This window comes from Phyllobates terribilis, unplaced genomic scaffold (genome assembly GCF_046119375.1).
Source record: "Phyllobates terribilis strain yellow unplaced genomic scaffold, ASM4611937v1 Scaffold_2__4_contigs__length_985480577, whole genome shotgun sequence".
NCBI lineage: Eukaryota > Metazoa > Chordata > Amphibia > Anura > Dendrobatidae > Phyllobates > Phyllobates terribilis.
The window spans coordinates 944,371,457-944,392,649 of record NW_027362762.1 but is presented as its reverse complement, the minus strand read 5'-3'; the positions used below and the strand labels follow the sequence as shown (position 1 = coordinate 944,392,649).

Here is a 21,193-nt window from a genome sequence, read left to right as displayed (position 1 = left end):
ACGGACACAACCTTTTTTCCCCTTCCCAACACGCCTATTCCCCTTTCCACCAGCAGCAGGCCTTTTTCCACTCATTTTGGTGGTTAACTAATTCACAACTCTGGAGTTGTTTGCACAAAAAAACAATGGATGGTAACCGAGCAGAGCTGAGTGGCCAAACTGTGGTATTAGGCCAAAACTATTGGCTGGGTTAGATGCAGAAAAAAATTATTTTTAATTTGCAACCTGATGGAGGTCAGTATAGATGGATTAATAGACCAAGTCCCACACACCGCTAGAAGCCCAAATATTTTTTCAGAGCTAGATGCAGAAAATTTTTTTATTCAATTTGCAACCTGATGGAGGTCAGTATAGATGGACTAATAGACCAAGTCCCACACACTGCTAGAAGCCCAAATATTTTTTCAGAGCTAGATGCAGAAAAAAATTATTTTTAATTTGCAACCTGATGGAGGTCAGTATAGATGGACTAATAGACCAAGTCCCACACACCGCTAGAAGCCCAAATATTTTTTCAGAGCTAGATGCAGAAAATTTTTTTATTCAATTTGCAACCTGATGGAGGTCAGTATAGATGGACTAATAGACCAAGTCCCACACACTGCTAGAAGCCCAAATATTTTTTCAGAGCTAGATGCAGAAAAAAATTATTTTTAATTTGCAACCTGATGGAGGTCAGTATAGATGGACTAATAGACCAAGTCCCACACACCGCTAGAAGCCCAAATATTTTTTCAGAGCTAGATGCAGAAAAAAATTATTTTTAATTTGCAACCTGATGGAGGTCTGTATAGATGGACTAATAGACCAAGTCCCACACACCGCTAGAAGCCCAAATATTTTTTCAGAGCTAGATGCAGAAAAAAATTATATTCAATTTGCAACCTGCTGGAGGTCAGTATAGAAGGACTAATAAAACAAGTCCCACACACTGCTAGAAGCCCAAATATTTTTTCAGAGCTAAATGAAGAAAAAAATTATTTTTAATTTGCAACCTGATGGAGGTCAGTATAGATGGACTAATAGACCAAGTCCCACACACCGCTAGAAGCCCAAATATTTTTTCAGAGCTAGATGCAGAAAAAAATTATATTCAATTTGCAACCTGCTGGACGTCAGTATAGAAGGACTAATAGAACAAGTCCCACACACTGCTAGAAGCCCAAATATTTTTTCAGAGCTAAATGAAGAAAAAAATTATTTTTAATTTGCAACCTGATGGAGGTCAGTATAGATGGACTAATAGACCAAGTCCCACACACCGCTAGAAGCCCAAATATTTTTTCAGAGCTAGATGCAGAAAAAAATTATTTTTAATTTGCAACCTGATGGAGGTCAGTATAGATGGACTAATAGACCAAGTCCCACACACTGCTAGAAGCCCAAATATTTTTTCAGAGCTAGATGCAGAAAAAAATTATTTTTAATTTGCAACCTGATGGAGGTCAGTATAGATGGACTAATAGACCAAGTCCCACACACTGCTAGAAGCCCAAATATTTTTTCAGAGCTAGATGCAGAAAAAAATTATATTCAGTTTGCAACCTGATGGAGGTCAGTATAGATGGACTAATAGAATGATGCTATGCCCAAAAGATTTTACTTCACTAGGTGCAGTAAAAAAATTGGTATTCTATACACAGGTGGTATATCTTGCAACACAGATAGGCTACTCCACTGACTAACACACTCTGCAATAGGCCAAAAAGGATTAGCTTTGCTAGATTCAGCCAAATGCTGTGAAAAAAACTTGCACAGCACTGGCACAGACCTGCCTGGCAAAAACTGATAGGAACTGATGTAACCTAGTCCTGAAAAGGACTCCAATTACAATTAGTCTTTACTCCCACAACCTATCTATTTAAGAGCACAGACCTGCCTGATAAAAGTCGTAGGAAATGCTGTAACCTAGTCCTTAAAAGGACTGCAATCACAACTATTCCCTACTCCCAAGCTATCTGTAGATTTGTGCGAAAATTGGCTTGAAATTAACAAGGTATAGCGCACACAGCAACAGCGGTGCCGTCTAACACGCAGCTGCAGCAGTGAGAAAATGGTGGCGACGGGGAAAATGGCTTGGTCTTATAGGGCAAGGACATGTGACATACACTGCCAATGACACATGCCCTTGCTTGTGTGAAAAAAAGCACTTCGCTCCGTGTGTGCGCTGCTGATAGGCTGACAGATTGCACCTCCCCACTGTAAATGCGGGAAAGAGAAAAAAAAATGGAGATCTTCATTGTTCCTGCAGAGATCCATCCCCTGCCCCTCCCCCCGCCCCGCTGTACACTCAAACTGCGGATTAACATTAATTTTCATCATTACTGAGAAAAAATCCAGTTATGATTTTGGTGCACGAACAGTTATCGAACATAACCTCGAACAGCCGAATTTTTCTCAAATTGTTCGTGTTCGCCGACCGGCTCGAACACCGCCCAAAACAACTCGAATTTGAGATTGGCGAACAGTTCGAGTAGAACAACGCTCATCTCTAGTTATGATACTGTTATCTAGAAGTACATGGCAGTATTATGAGGGCACATTATGATACTGTTATCTAGAAGTACATCGCAGTATTATGTGGGCACGTTATGATACTGTTATCTAGAAGTACATGGCAGTATTATGTGGGCACATTATGATACTGTTATCTAGAAGTACATGGCAGTATTATGTGGGCACGTTATGATACTGTTATCTAGAAGTACATGGCAGTATTATGTGGGCACATTATGATACTGTTATCTAGAAGTACATGGCAGTATTATGTGGACACGTTATGATACTGTTATCTAGAAGTACACGGCAGTATTATGTGGGCACGTTATGATACTGTTATCTAGAAGTACACGGCAGTATTATGAGGGCACGTTATGATACTGTTATCTAGAAGTACATGGCATTATTATGTAGGCACGTTATGATACTGTTGTCTAGAAGTACATGGCAGGATTATGTGGGCACGTTATGATACTGTTATCTAGAAGTACATGGCATGATTATGTGGACACGTTATGATACTGTTATCTAGAAGTACATGGCAGTATTATGTGGACACGTTATGATACTGTTATCTAGAAGTACATGGCATGATTATGTGGGCACGTTATGATACTGTTATCTAGAAGTACACAGCAGTATTATGTGGGCACGTTATGATATTGTTATCTAGAAGTACATGGCAGTATTATGTGGGCACGTTATGATACTGTTATCTAGAAGTACACAGCAGTATTATGTGGGCCCGTTATGATACTGTTATCTAGAAGTACATGGCAGTATTATGTGGGCACGTTATGATACTGTTATCTAGAAGCACATGGCAGTATTATGTGGGCACGTTATGATACTGTTATCTAGAAGTACATGGCAGTATTATGTGGGCACGTTATGATACTGTTATCTAGAAGTACACGGCAGTATTATGTGGGCACGTTATGATACTGTTATCTAGAAGTACATGGCAGTATTATGTGGGCACATTATGATACTGTTATCTAGAAGTACATGGCAGTATTATGTGGGCACGTTATGATACTGTTATCTAGAAGTACACGGCAGTATTATGTGGGCACGTTATGATACTGTTATCTAGAAGTACATGGCAGTATTATGTGGGCACGTTATGATACTGTTATCTAGAAGTACACGGCAGTATTATGTGGGCACGTTATGATACTGTTGTCTAGAAGTACATGGCAGGATTATGTGGGCACGTTATGATACTGTTATCTAGAAGTACATGGCAGTATTATGTGGGCACGTTATGATACTGTTATCTAGAAGTACATGGCAGTATTATGTGGACACGTTATGATACTGTTATCTAGAAGTACACAGCAGTATTATTTGGGCCCGTTATGATACTGTTATCTAGAAGTACATGGCAGTATTATGTGGGCACGTTATGATACTGTTATCTAGAAGTACACAGCAGTATTATGTGGGCCCGTTATGATATTGTTATCTAGAAGTACATGACAGTATTATGTGGGCACGTTATGATACTGTTATCTAGAAGTACACAGCAGTATTATGTGGGCCCGTTATGATACTGTTATCTAGAAGTACATGGCAGTATTATGTGGACACGTTATGATACTGTTATCTAGAAGTACACGGCAGTATTATGTGAGCACGTTATGATACTGTTATCTAGAAGTACATGGCAGTATTATGTGGGCACGTTATGATACTGTTATCTAGAAGTACATGGCAGTATTATGTGGGCACGTTATGATACTGTTATCTAGAAGTACATGGCAGTATTATGTGGGCACGTTATGATACTGTTATCTAGAAGTACATGGCAGTATTATGTGGGCACGTTATGATACTGTTATCTAGAAGTACACGGCAGTATTATGTGGGCACGTTATGATACTGTTATCTAGAAGTACATGGCAGTATTATGTGGGCACATTATGATACTGTTATCTAGAAGTACATGGCAGTATTATGTGGGCACGTTATGATACTGTTATCTAGAAGTACACGGCAGTATTATGTGGGCACGTTATGATACTGTTATCTAGAAGTACATGGCAGTATTATGTGGGCACGTTATGATACTGTTATCTAGAAGTACATGGCAGTATTATGTGGGCACGTTATGATACTGTTATCTAGAAGTACATGGCAGTATTATGTGGGCACGTTATGATACTGTTATCTAGAAGTACATGGCAGTATTATGTGGGCACGTTATGATACTGTTATCTAGAAGTACACGGCAGTATTATGTGGGCACGTTATGATACTGTTATCTAGAAGTACATGGCAGTATTATGTGGGCACATTATGATACTGTTATCTAGAAGTACATGGCAGTATTATGTGGGCACGTTATGATACTGTTATCTAGAAGTACACGGCAGTATTATGTGGGCACGTTATGATACTGTTATCTAGAAGTACATGGCAGTATTATGTGGGCACGTTATGATACTGTTATCTAGAAGTACATGGCAGTATTATGGCGGGCACGTTATGATACTGTTATCTAGAAGTACATGGCAGTATTATGTGGGCACATTATGATACTGTTATCTAGAATTACACGGCAGTATTATGAGGGCACGTTATGATACTGTTATCTAGAAGTACACGGCAGTATTATGAGGGCACGTTATGATACTGTTATCTAGAAGTACATGGCAGTATTATGTGGGCACGTTATGATACTGTTATCTAGAAGTACATGGCAGTATTATGTGGACACGTTATGATACTGTTATCTAGAAGTACATGGCAGTATTATGTGAGCACGTTATGATACTGTTATCTAGAAGTACACGGCAGTATTATGTGGGCACGTTATGATATTGTTATCTAGAAGTACATGGCAGTATTATGTGGGCACATTATGATACTGTTATCTAGAATTACCTGGCAGTATTATGTGGGCACGTTATGATACTGTTGTCTAGAAGTACACGGCAGTATTATGTGAGCACGTTATGATACTGTTGTCTAGAAGTACATGGCAGTATTATGTGGGCACATTATGATACTGTTATCTAGAAGTACACGGCAGTATTATGTGGGCACGTTATGATACTGTTATCTAGAAGTACATGGCAGTATTATGTGGGCACATTATGATACTGTTATCTAGAAGTACACGGCAGTATTATGTGGGCACGTTATGATACTGTTATCTAGAAGTACATGGCAGTATTATGAGGGCACATTATGATACTATTATCTAGAAGTACATGGCAGTATTATGTGGGCACGTTATGATACTGTTATCTAGAAGTACATGGCAGTATTATGTGGGCACATTATGATACTGTTATCTAGAAGTACATGGCAGTATTATGTGGGCACGTTATGATACTGTTATCTAGAAGTACATGGCAGTATTATGTGGACACGTTATGATACTGTTATCTAGAAGTACACGGCAGTATTATGTGGGCACGTTATGATACTGTTATCTAGAAGAACACGGCAGTATTATGTGAGCACGTTATGATACTGTTATCTAGAAGTACATGGCAGTATTATGTGGGCACGTTATGATACTGTTATCTAGAAGTACACGGCAGTATTATGTGGGCACGTTATGATGCTGTTATCTAGAAGTACATGGCAGTATTATGTGGACACGTTATGATACTGTTATCTAGAAGTACACAGCAGTATTATGTGGGCCCGTTATGATACTGTTATCTAGAAGTACATGGCAGTATTATGTGGGCACGTTATGATACTGTTATCTAGAAGTACACAGCAGTATTATGTGGGCCCGTTATGATACAGTTATCTAGAAGTACATGGCAGTATTATGTGGGCACGTTATGATACTGTTATCTAGAAGTACACAGCAGTATTATGTGGGCCCGTTATGATACTGTTATCTAGAAGTACATGGCAGTATTATGTGGGCACGTTATGATACTGTTATCTAGAAGTACATGGCAGTATTATGTGGGCACGTTATGATACTGTTATCTAGAAGTACATGGCAGTATTATGTGGGCACGTTATGATACTGTTATCTAGAAGTACACGGCAGTATTATGTGGGCACGTTATGATACTGTTATCTAGAAGTACATGGCAGTATTATGTGGGCACATTATGATACTGTTATCTAGAAGTACATGGCAGTATTATGTGGGCACGTTATGATACTGTTATCTAGAAGTACACGGCAGTATTATGTGGGCACGTTATGATACTGTTATCTAGAATTACACGGCAGTATTATGAGGGCACGTTATGATACTGTTATCTAGAAGTACACGGCAGTATTATGAGGGCACGTTACGATACTGTTATCTAGAAGTACATGGCAGTATTATGTGGGCACGTTATGATACTGTTATCTAGAAATACATGGCAGTATTATGTGGGCACGTTATGATACTGTTATCTAGAAGTACATGGCAGTATTATGTGAGCACGTTATGATACTGTTATCTAGAAGTACACGGCAGTATTATGTGGGCACGTTATGATATTGTTATCTAGAAGTACATGGCAGTATTATGTAGGCACATTATGATACTGTTATCTAGAATTTCCTGGCAGTATTATGTGGGCACGTTATGATACTGTTATCTAGAAGTACATGGCAGTATTATGAGGGCACATTATGATACTGTTATCTAGAAGTACATGGCAGTATTATGTGGGCACGTTATGATACTGTTATCTAGAAGTACATGGCAGTATTATGTGGGCACATTATGATACTGTTATCTAGAAGTACATGGCAGTATTATGTGGGCACGTTATGATACTGTTATCTAGAAGTACATGGCAGTATTATGTGGGCACATTATGATACTGTTATCTAGAAGTACATAGCAGTATTATGTGGACACGTTATGATACTGTTATCTAGAAGTACACGGCAGTATTATGTGGGCACGTTATGATACTGTTATCTAGAAGTACACGGCAGTATTATGTGGGCACGTTATGATACCGTTATCTAGAAGTACACGGCAGTATTATGTGGGCACGTTATGATACTGTTATCTAGAAGTACATGGCAGTATTATGAGGGCACATAATGATACTGTTGTCTAGAAGTACATGGCAGTATTATGAGGGCACGTTATGATACTGTTATCTAGAAGTACACGGCAGTATTATGTGGGCACGTTATGATACCGTTATCTAGAAGTACATGGCAGTATTATGTGGGCACGTTATGATACCGTTATCTAGAAGTACATGGCAGTATTATGTGGGCACGTTATGATACTGTTATCTAGAAGTACACGGCAGTATTATGTGGGCACGTTATGATACCGTTATCTAGAAGTACATGGCAGTATTATGTGGGCACGTTATGATACTGTTATCTAGAAGTACATGGCAGTATTATGAGGGCACATAATGATACTGTTGTCTAGAAGTACATGGCAGTATTATGAGGGCACGTTATGATACTGTTATCTAGAAGCACATGGCAGTATTATGTGGGCACGTTATGATACTGTTATATAGAAGTACATGGCAGTATTATGAGGGCACATAATGATACTGTTGTCTAGAAGTACATGGCAGTATTATGAGGGCACATAATGATACTGTTGTCTAGAAGTACACGGCAGTATTATGTGGGCACGTTATGATACTGTTATCTAGAAGTACACGGCAGTATTATGTGGGCACGTTATGATACCGTTATCTAGAAGTACATGGCAGTATTATGTGGGCACGTTATGATACTGTTATCTAGAAGTACATGGCAGTATTATGAGGGCACATAATGATACTGTTGTCTAGAAGTACATGGCAGTATTATGAGGGCACGTTATGATACTGTTATCTAGAAGTACATGGCAGTATTATGTGGGCACGTTATGATACTGTTGTCTAGAAGTACATGGCAGGATTATGTGGGCACGTTATGATACTGTTATCTAGAAGTACATGGCATGATTATGTGGACACGTTATGATACTGTTATCTAGAAGTACATGGCAGGATTATGTGGGCACGTTATGATACTATTATCTAGAAGTACATGGCAGTATTATGTGGACACGTTATGATACTGTTATCTAGAAGTACACGGCAGTATTATGTGGGCACGTTATGATACTGTTATCTAGAAGTACATGGCAGTATTATGTGGGCACATTATGATACTGTTGTCTAGAAGTACATGGCAGTATTATGAGGGCACGTTATGATAATGTTATCTAGAAGTACATGGCAGTATTATGTGGGCACGTTATGATACTGTTGTCTAGAAGTACATGGCAGGATTATGTGGGCACGTTATGATAGTGTTATCTAGAAGTACATGGCAGTATTATGTGGGCACGTTATGATACTGTTATCTAGAAGTACATGGCAGTATTATGTGGGCACGTTATGATACTGTTATCTAGAAGTACATGGCAGTATTATGTGGACACGTTATGATACTGTTATCTAGAAGAACACGGCAGTATTATGTGAGCACGTTATGATACTGTTATCTAGAAGTACATGGCAGTATTATGTGGGCACGTTATGATACTGTTATCTAGAAGTACACGGCAGTATTATGTGGGCACGTTATGATGCTGTTATCTAGAAGTACATGGCAGTATTATGTGGACACGTTATGATACTGTTATCTAGAAGTACACAGCAGTATTATGTGGGCCCGTTATGATACTGTTATCTAGAAGTACATGGCAGTATTATGTGGGCACGTTATGATACTGTTATCTAGAAGTACACAGCAGTATTATGTGGGCCCGTTATGATACAGTTATCTAGAAGTACATGGCAGTATTATGTGGGCACGTTATGATACTGTTATCTAGAAGTACACAGCAGTATTATGTGGGCCCGTTATGATACTGTTATCTAGAAGTACATGGCAGTATTATGTGGGCACGTTATGATACTGTTATCTAGAAGTACATGGCAGTATTATGTGGGCACGTTATGATACTGTTATCTAGAAGTACATGGCAGTATTATGTGGGCACGTTATGATACTGTTATCTAGAAGTACACGGCAGTATTATGTGGGCACGTTATGATACTGTTATCTAGAAGTACATGGCAGTATTATGTGGGCACATTATGATACTGTTATCTAGAAGTACATGGCAGTATTATGTGGGCACGTTATGATACTGTTATCTAGAAGTACACGGCAGTATTATGTGGGCACGTTATGATACTGTTATCTAGAATTACACGGCAGTATTATGAGGGCACGTTATGATACTGTTATCTAGAAGTACACGGCAGTATTATGAGGGCACGTTACGATACTGTTATCTAGAAGTACATGGCAGTATTATGTGGGCACGTTATGATACTGTTATCTAGAAATACATGGCAGTATTATGTGGGCACGTTATGATACTGTTATCTAGAAGTACATGGCAGTATTATGTGAGCACGTTATGATACTGTTATCTAGAAGTACACGGCAGTATTATGTGGGCACGTTATGATATTGTTATCTAGAAGTACATGGCAGTATTATGTAGGCACATTATGATACTGTTATCTAGAATTTCCTGGCAGTATTATGTGGGCACGTTATGATACTGTTATCTAGAAGTACATGGCAGTATTATGAGGGCACATTATGATACTGTTATCTAGAAGTACATGGCAGTATTATGTGGGCACGTTATGATACTGTTATCTAGAAGTACATGGCAGTATTATGTGGGCACATTATGATACTGTTATCTAGAAGTACATGGCAGTATTATGTGGGCACGTTATGATACTGTTATCTAGAAGTACATGGCAGTATTATGTGGGCACATTATGATACTGTTATCTAGAAGTACATAGCAGTATTATGTGGACACGTTATGATACTGTTATCTAGAAGTACACGGCAGTATTATGTGGGCACGTTATGATACTGTTATCTAGAAGTACACGGCAGTATTATGTGGGCACGTTATGATACCGTTATCTAGAAGTACACGGCAGTATTATGTGGGCACGTTATGATACTGTTATCTAGAAGTACATGGCAGTATTATGAGGGCACATAATGATACTGTTGTCTAGAAGTACATGGCAGTATTATGAGGGCACATAATGATACTGTTGTCTAGAAGTACACGGCAGTATTATGTGGGCACGTTATGATACTGTTATCTAGAAGTACACGGCAGTATTATGTGGGCACGTTATGATACCGTTATCTAGAAGTACATGGCAGTATTATGTGGGCACGTTATGATACTGTTATCTAGAAGTACATGGCAGTATTATGAGGGCACATAATGATACTGTTGTCTAGAAGTACATGGCAGTATTATGAGGGCACGTTATGATACTGTTATCTAGAAGTACATGGCAGTATTATGTGGGCACGTTATGATACTGTTATATAGAAGTACATGGCAGTATTATGAGGGCACATAATGATACTGTTGTCTAGAAGTACATGGCAGTATTATGAGGGCACATAATGATACTGTTGTCTAGAAGTACACGGCAGTATTATGTGGGCACGTTATGATACTGTTATCTAGAAGTACACGGCAGTATTATGTGGGCACGTTATGATACCGTTATCTAGAAGTACATGGCAGTATTATGTGGGCACGTTATGATACTGTTATCTAGAAGTACATGGCAGTATTATGAGGGCACATAATGATACTGTTGTCTAGAAGTACATGGCAGTATTATGAGGGCACGTTATGATACTGTTATCTAGAAGTACATGGCAGTATTATGTGGGCACGTTATGATACTGTTGTCTAGAAGTACATGGCAGGATTATGTGGGCACGTTATGATACTGTTATCTAGAAGTACATGGCATGATTATGTGGACACGTTATGATACTGTTATCTAGAAGTACATGGCAGGATTATGTGGGCACGTTATGATACTATTATCTAGAAGTACATGGCAGTATTATGTGGACACGTTATGATACTGTTATCTAGAAGTACACGGCAGTATTATGTGGGCACGTTATGATACTGTTATCTAGAAGTACATGGCAGTATTATGTGGGCACATTATGATACTGTTGTCTAGAAGTACATGGCAGTATTATGAGGGCACGTTATGATAATGTTATCTAGAAGTACATGGCAGTATTATGTGGGCACGTTATGATACTGTTGTCTAGAAGTACATGGCAGGATTATGTGGGCACGTTATGATAGTGTTATCTAGAAGTACATGGCAGTATTATGTGGGCACGTTATGATACTGTTATCTAGAAGTACATGGCAGTATTATGTGGGCACGTTATGATACTGTTATCTAGAAGTACATGGCAGTATTATGTGGACACGTTATGATACTGTTATCTAGAAGTACACGGCAGTATTATGTGGGCACGTTATGATAATGTTATCTAGAAGTACATGGCAGTATTATGTGGGCACGTTATGATACTGTTATCTAGAAGTACATGGCAGTATTATGTGGGCACGTTATGATACTGTTATCTAGAAGTACACAGCAGTATGTGGGCCCGTTATGATACTGTTATCTAGAAGTACATGGCAGTATTATGTGGGCACGTTATGATACTGTTATCTAGAAGTACACAGCAGTATTATGTGGGCCCGTTATGATACTGTTATCTAGAAGTACATGGCAGTATTATGTGGGCACGTTATGATACTGTTATCTAGAAGTACATGGCAGTATTATGTGGGCACGTTATGATACTGTTATCTAGAAGTACATGGCAGTATTATGTGGGCACGTTATGATACTGTTATCTAGAAGTACACGGCAGTATTATGTGGGCACGTTATGATACTGTTATCTAGAAGTACATGGCAGTATTATGTGGGCACGTTATGATACTGTTATCTAGAAGTACACGGCAGTATTATGTGGGCACGTTATGATACTGTTATCTAGAAGTACACGGCAGTATTATGTGGGCACGTTATGATACTGTTATCTAGAAGTACACGGCAGTATTATGTGGGCACATTATGATACTGTTATCTAGAAGTACACGGCAGTATTATGTGGGCACGTTATGATACTGTTATCTAGAAGTACATGGCAGTATTATGAGGGCACATTATGATACTGTTATCTAGAAGTACATGGCAGTATTATGTGGGCACGTTATGATACTGTTATCTAGAAGTACATGGCAGTATTATGTGGGCACATTATGATACTGTTATCTAGAAGTACATGGCAGTATTATGTGGGCACGTTATGATACTGTTATCTAGAAGTACATGGCAGTATTATGTGGGCACATTATGATACTGTTATCTAGAAGTACATAGCAGTATTATGTGGACACGTTATGATACTGTTATCTAGAAGTACACGGCAGTATTATGTGGGCACGTTATGATACTGTTATCTAGAAGTACACGGCAGTATTATGTGGGCACGTTATGATACCGTTATCTAGAAGTACACGGCAGTATTATGAGGGCACATAATGATACTGTTGTCTAGAAGTACATGGCAGTATTATGAGGGCACGTTATGATACTGTTATCTAGAAGTACATGGCAGTATTATGTGGGCACGTTATGATACTGTTGTCTAGGAGTACATGGCAGGATTATGTGGGCACGTTATGATACTATTATCTAGAAGTACATGGCATGATTATGTGGACACGTTATGATACTGTTATCTAGAAGTACATGGCAGGATTATGTGGGCACGTTATGATACTGTTATCTAGAAGTACATGGCAGTATTATGTGGACACGTTATGATACTGTTATCTAGAAGTACACGGCAGTATTATGTGGGCACGTTATGATACTGTTATCTAGAAGTACATGGCAGTATTATGTGGGCACATTATGATACTGTTGTCTAGAAGTACATGGCAGTATTATGAGGGCACGTTATGATAATGTTATCTAGAAGTACATGGCAGTATTATGTGGGCACGTTATGCTACTGTTGTCTAGAAGTACATGGCAGGATTATGTGGGCACGTTATAATACTGTTATCTAGAAGTACATGGCAGTATTATGTGGGCACGTTATGATACTGTTATCTAGAAGTACATGGCAGTATTATGTGGGCACGTTATGATACTGTTATCTAGAAGTACATGGCAGTATTATGTGGACACGTTATGATACTGTTATCTAGAAGTACACGGCAGTATTATGTGGGCACGTTATGATACTGTTATCTAGAAGTACATGGCAGTATTATGTGGGCACGTTATGATACTGTTATCTAGAAGTACATGGCAGTATTATGTGGGCACGTTATGATACTGTTATCTAGAAGTACACAGCAGTATTATGTGGGCCCGTTATGATACTGTTATCTAGAAGTACATGGCAGTATTATGTGGGCCCGTTATGATACTGTTATCTAGAAGTACATGGCAGTATTATGTGAGCATGTTATGATACTGTTATCTAGAAGTACACAGCAGTATTATGTGGGCCCGTTATGATACTGTTATCTAGAAGTACATGGCAGTATTATGTGGGCACGTTATGATACTGTTATCTAGAAGTACACAGCAGTATTTTGTGGGCCCGTTATGATACTGTTATCTAGAAGTACATGGCAGTATTATGTGGGCACGTTATGATACTGTTATCTAGAACTACACAGCAGTATTATGTGGGCCCGTTATGATACTGTTATCTAGAAGTACATGGCAGTATTATGTGGGCACGTTATGATACTGTTATCTAGAAGTACATGGCAGTATTATGTGGGCACATTATGATACTGTTATCTAGAAGTACATGGCAGTATTATGTGGGCACGTTATGATACTGTTATCTAGAAGTACACGGCAGTATTATGTGGGCACGTTATGATACTGTTATCTAGAATTACACGGCAGTATTATGAGGGCACGTTATGATACTGTTATCTAGAAGTACACGGCAGTATTATGAGGGCACGTTATGATACTGTTATCTAGAAGTACATGGCAGTATTATGTGGGCACGTTATGATACTGTTATCTAGAAGTACATGGCAGTATTATGTGGGCACGTTATGATACTGTTATCTAGAAGTACATGGCAGTATTATGTGGGCACGTTATGATACTGTTATCTAGAAGTACATGGCAGTATTATGTGGGCACGTTATGATACTGTTATCTAGAAGTACATGGCAGTATTATGTGGACACGTTATGATACTGTTATCTAGAAGTACACGGCAGTATTATGTGGGCACGTTATGATACTGTTATCTAGAAGTACACGGCAGTATTATGTGGGCACGTTATGATACCGTTATCTAGAAGTACATGGCAGTATTATGTGGGCACGTTATGATACTGTTATCTAGAAGTACATGGCAGTATTATGAGGGCACATAATGATACTGTTGTCTAGAAGTACATGGCAGTATTATGAGGGCACGTTATGATACTGTTATCTAGAAGTACATGGCAGTATTATGTGGGCACGTTATGATACTGTTGTCTAGAAGTACATGGCAGGATTATGTGGGCACGTTATGATACTGTTATCTAGAAGTACATGGCATGATTATGTGGACACGTTATGATACTGTTATCTAGAAGTACATGGCAGGATTATGTGGGCACGTTATGATACTATTATCTAGAAGTACATGGCAGTATTATGTGGACACGTTATGATACTGTTATCTAGAAGTACACGGCAGTATTATGTGGGCACGTTATGATACTGTTATCTAGAAGTACATGGCAGTATTATGTGGGCACATTATGATACTGTTGTCTAGAAGTACATGGCAGTATTATGAGGGCACGTTATGATAATGTTATCTAGAAGTACATGGCAGTATTATGTGGGCACGTTATGATACTGTTGTCTAGAAGTACATGGCAGGATTATGTGGGCACGTTATGATAGTGTTATCTAGAAGTACATGGCAGTATTATGTGGGCACGTTATGATACTGTTATCTAGAAGTACATGGCAGTATTATGTGGGCACGTTATGATACTGTTATCTAGAAGTACATGGCAGTATTATGTGGACACGTTATGATACTGTTATCTAGAAGTACACGGCAGTATTATGTGGGCACGTTATGATAATGTTATCTAGAAGTACATGGCAGTATTATGTGGGCACGTTATGATACTGTTATCTAGAAGTACATGGCAGTATTATGTGGGCACGTTATGATACTGTTATCTAGAAGTACACAGCAGTATGTGGGCCCGTTATGATACTGTTATCTAGAAGTACATGGCAGTATTATGTGGGCACGTTATGATACTGTTATCTAGAAGTACACAGCAGTATTATGTGGGCCCGTTATGATACTGTTATCTAGAAGTACATGGCAGTATTATGTGGGCACGTTATGATACTGTTATCTAGAAGTACATGGCAGTATTATGTGGGCACGTTATGATACTGTTATCTAGAAGTACATGGCAGTATTATGTGGGCACGTTATGATACTGTTATCTAGAAGTACACGGCAGTATTATGTGGGCACGTTATGATACTGTTATCTAGAAGTACATGGCAGTATTATGTGGGCACGTTATGATACTGTTATCTAGAAGTACACGGCAGTATTATGTGGGCACGTTATGATACTGTTATCTAGAAGTACACGGCAGTATTATGTGGGCACGTTATGATACTGTTATCTAGAAGTACACGGCAGTATTATGTGGGCACATTATGATACTGTTATCTAGAAGTACACGGCAGTATTATGTGGGCACGTTATGATACTGTTATCTAGAAGTACATGGCAGTATTATGAGGGCACATTATGATACTGTTATCTAGAAGTACATGGCAGTATTATGTGGGCACGTTATGATACTGTTATCTAGAAGTACATGGCAGTATTATGTGGGCACATTATGATACTGTTATCTAGAAGTACATGGCAGTATTATGTGGGCACATTATGATACTGTTATCTAGAAGTACATAGCAGTATTATGTGGACACGTTATGATACTGTTATCTAGAAGTACACGGCAGTATTATGTGGGCACGTTATGATACTGTTATCTAGAAGTACACGGCAGTATTATGTGGGCACGTTATGATACCGTTATCTAGAAGTACACGGCAGTATTATGAGGGCACATAATGATACTGTTGTCTAGAAGTACATGGCAGTATTATGAGGGCACGTTATGATACTGTTATCTAGAAGTACATGGCAGTATTATGTGGGCACGTTATGATACTGTTGTCTAGGAGTACATGGCAGGATTATGTGGGCACGTTATGATACTATTATCTAGAAGTACATGGCATGATTATGTGGACACGTTATGATACTGTTATCTAGAAGTACATGGCAGGATTATGTGGGCACGTTATGATACTGTTATCTAGAAGTACATGGCAGTATTATGTGGACACGTTATGATACTGTTATCTAGAAGTACACGGCAGTATTATGTGGGCACGTTATGATACTGTTATCTAGAAGTACATGGCAGTATTATGTGGGCACATTATGATACTGTTGTCTAGAAGTACATGGCAGTATTATGAGGGCACGTTATGATAATGTTATCTAGAAGTACATGGCAGTATTATGTGGGCACGTTATGCTACTGTTGTCTAGAAGTACATGGCAGGATTATGTGGGCACGTTATGATACTGTTATCTAGAAGTACATGGCAGTATTATGTGGGCACGTTATGATACTGTTATCTAGAAGTACATGGCAGTATTATGTGGGCACGTTATGATACTGTTATCTAGAAGTACATGGCAGTATTATGTGGACACGTTATGATACTGTTATCTAGAAGTACACGGCAGTATTATGTGGGCACGTTATGATACTGTTATCTAGAAGTACATGGCAGTATTATGTGGGCACGTTATGATACTGTTATCTAGAAGTACATGGCAGTATTATGTGGGCACGTTATGATACTGTTATCTAGAAGTACACAGCAGTATTATGTGGGCCCGTTATGATACTGTTATCTAGAAGTACATGGCAGTATTATGTGGGCCCGTTATGATACTGTTATCTAGAAGTACATGGCAGTATTATGTGAGCATGTTATGATACTGTTATCTAGAAGTACACAGCAGTATTATGTGGGCCCGTTATGATACTGTTATCTAGAAGTACATGGCAGTATTATGTGGGCACGTTATGATACTGTTATCTAGAAGTACACAGCAGTATTTTGTGGGCCCGTTATGATACTGTTATCTAGAAGTACATGGCAGTATTATGTGGGCACGTTATGATACTGTTATCTAGAACTACACAGCAGTATTATGTGGGCCCGTTATGATACTGTTATCTAGAAGTACATGGCAGTATTATGTGGGCACGTTATGATACTGTTATCTAGAAGTACATGGCAGTATTATGTGGGCACATTATGATACTGTTATCTAGAAGTACATGGCAGTATTATGTGGGCACGTTATGATACTGTTATCTAGAAGTACACGGCAGTATTATGTGGGCACGTTATGATACTGTTATCTAGAATTACACGGCAGTATTATGAGGGCACGTTATGATACTGTTATCTAGAAGTACACGGCAGTATTATGAGGGCACGTTATGATACTGTTATCTAGAAGTACATGGCAGTATTATGTGGGCACGTTATGATACTGTTATCTAGAAGTACATGGCAGTATTATGTGGGCACGTTATGATACTGTTATCTAGAAGTACATGGCAGTATTATGTGGGCACGTTATGATACTGTTATCTAGAAGTACATGGCAGTATTATGTGGGCACGTTATGATACTGTTATCTAGAAGTACATGGCAGTATTATGTGGACACGTTATGATACTGTTATCTAGAAGTACACGGCAGTATTATGTGGGCACGTTATGATACTGTTATCTAGAAGTACATGGCAGTATTATGTGGGCACGTTATGATACTGTTATCTAGAAGTACATGGCAGTATTATGTGGGCACGTTATGATACTGTTATCTAGAAGTACACGGCAGTATTATGTGGGCACGTTATGATGCTGTTATCTAGAAGTACATGGCAGTATTATGTGGACACGTCATGATACTGTTATCTAGAAGTACACAGCAGTATTATGTGGGCACGTTATGATACTGTTATCTAGAAGTACATGGCAGTATTATGTGGACACGTTATGATACTGTTATCTAGAAGTACATGGCAGTATTATGTGGGCACGTTATGATACTGTTATCTAGAAGTACACAGCAGTATTATGTGGGCACATTATGATACTGTTATCTAGAAGTACATGGCAGTATTATGTGGGCACATTATGATACTGTTATCTAGAAGTACACAGCAGTATTATGTGGGCACGTTATGATACTGTTATCTAGAAGTACATGGCAGTATTATGTGGGCACGTTATGATACTGTTATCTAGAAGTACACAGCAGTATTATGTGGGCCCGTTATGATACTGTTATCTAGAAGTACATGGCAGTATTATGTGGGCACGTTATGATACTGTTATCTAGAAGTACATGGCAGTATTATGTGGGCACGTTATGATACTGTTATCTAGAAGTACATGGCAGTATTATGTGGGCACGTTATGATGCTGTTATCTAGAAGTACATGGCAGTATTATGTGGGCACGTTATGATGCTGTTATCTAGAAGTACATGGCAGTATTATGTGGGCACGTTATGGTACTGTTATCTAGAAGTACACGGCAGTATTATGTGGGCACGTTATGATACTGTTATCTAGAAGTACACGGCAGTATTATGTGGGTACATTATGATACTGTTATCTAGAAGTACATGGCAGTATTATGTGGGTACATTATGATACTGTTATCTAGAAGTACACAGCAGTATTATGTGGGCACGCTATGATACTGTTATCTAGAAGTACATGGCAGTATTATGTGGGTACATTATGATACTGTTATCTAGAAGTACATGGCAGTATTATGTGGGTACATTATGATACTGTTATCTAGAAGTACATGGCAGTATTATGTGGCCATGTTATGATACTGTTATCTAGAAGTACATGGCAGTATTATGTAGGCACATTATGATACTGTTATCTAGAAGTACACAGCAGTATTATGTGGGCACGCTATGACACTGTTATCTAGAAGTACATGGCAGTATTATGTGGGCCCGTTATGATACTGTTATCTAGAAGTACATGGCAGTATTATGTGGGCACGTTATGATACTGTTATCTAGAAGTACATGGCAGTATTATGTGGGCACGTTATGATACTGTTATCTAGAAGTACATGGCAGTATTATGTGGGCACGTTATGATGCTGTTATCTAGAAGTACATGGCAGTAATATGTGGGCACGTTATGATGCTGTTATCTAGAAGTACATGGCAGTATTATGTGGGCACGTTATGGTACTGTTATCTAGAAGTACACGGCAGTATTATGTGGGCACGTTATGATACTGTTATCTAGAAGTACACGGCAGTATTATGTGGGTACATTATGATACTGTTATCTAGAAGTACATGGCAGTATTATGTGGGTACATTATGATACTGTTATCTAGTAGTACATGGCAGTATTATGTGGGCACGTTATGATACTGTTGTCTAGATGTACACGGCAGTTTTATGTGAACACATTATGATACTGTTGTTTAGAAGTACATGGCAGTATTATGTGGGCACGTTATGATACTGTTATCTAGAAGTACATGGCAGTATTATGTGGGCACGTTATGATGCTGTTGTCTAGAAGTACACGGCAGTATTATGTGGGCACGTTATGATACTGTTGTCTAGAAGTACATGGCAGTATTATGTGGGCACGTTATGATACTGTTATCTAGTAGTACATGGCAGTATTATGTGGGCACGTTATGATACCGTTATCTAGAAGTACATGGCAGTATTATGTGGGCACGTTATGATACTGTTATCTAGAAGTACACAGCAGTATTATATGGGCACGTTATGATACTGTTATCTAGAAGTAAATGGCAGTATTATGTGGGCACGTTATGATACTGTTATCTAGAAGTACATGGCAGTATTATGTGGGCACGTTATGATACTGTTATCTAGAAGTACATGGCAGTATTATGTGGGCACGTTATGATACTGTTATCTAGAAGTACATGGCAGTATTATGTGAGCACGTTATGATACTGTTATCTAGAAGTACACGGCAGTATTATGTGGGCACGTTATGATATTGTTATCTAGAAGTACATGGCAGTATTATGTGGGCACATTATGATACTGTTATCTAGAATTACCTGGCAGTATTATGTGGGCACGTTATGATACTGTTGTCTAGAAGTACACGGCAGTATTATGTGAGCACGTTATGATACTGTTGTCTAGAAGTACATGGCAGTATTATGTGGGCACGTTATGATACTGTTATCTAGAAGTACACGGCAGTATTATGTGGGCACGTCATGATACTGTTATCTAGAAGTACCTGGCAGTATTATGTGGGCACATTATGATACTGTTATCTAGAAGTACACGGCAGTATTATGTGGGCACGTTATGATACTGTTATCTAGAAGTACATGGCAGTATTATGAGGGCACATTATGATACTGTTATCTAGAAGTACATGGCAGTATTATGTGGGCACGTTATGATACTGTTATCTAGAAGTACATGGCAGTATTATGTGGGCACATTATGATACTGTTATCTAGAAGTACATGGCAGTATTATGTGGGCACGTTATGATACTGTTATCTAGAAGTACATGGCAGTATTATGTGGACACGTTATGATACTGTTATCTAGAAGTACACGGCAGTATTATGTGGGCACGTTATGATACTGTTATCTAGAAGTACACGGCAGTATTATGTGAGC

General features: G+C 38.8%; 1 protein-coding gene across 1 annotated transcript in view; it reads right to left on the bottom strand.

Moving 5' to 3' along the window:
* UMODL1 (uromodulin like 1) overlaps nt 1-21,193 on the bottom strand; it is a 251,656-nt gene that overhangs the window by 37,394 nt on the left and 193,069 nt on the right. The window lies entirely within an intron of this gene.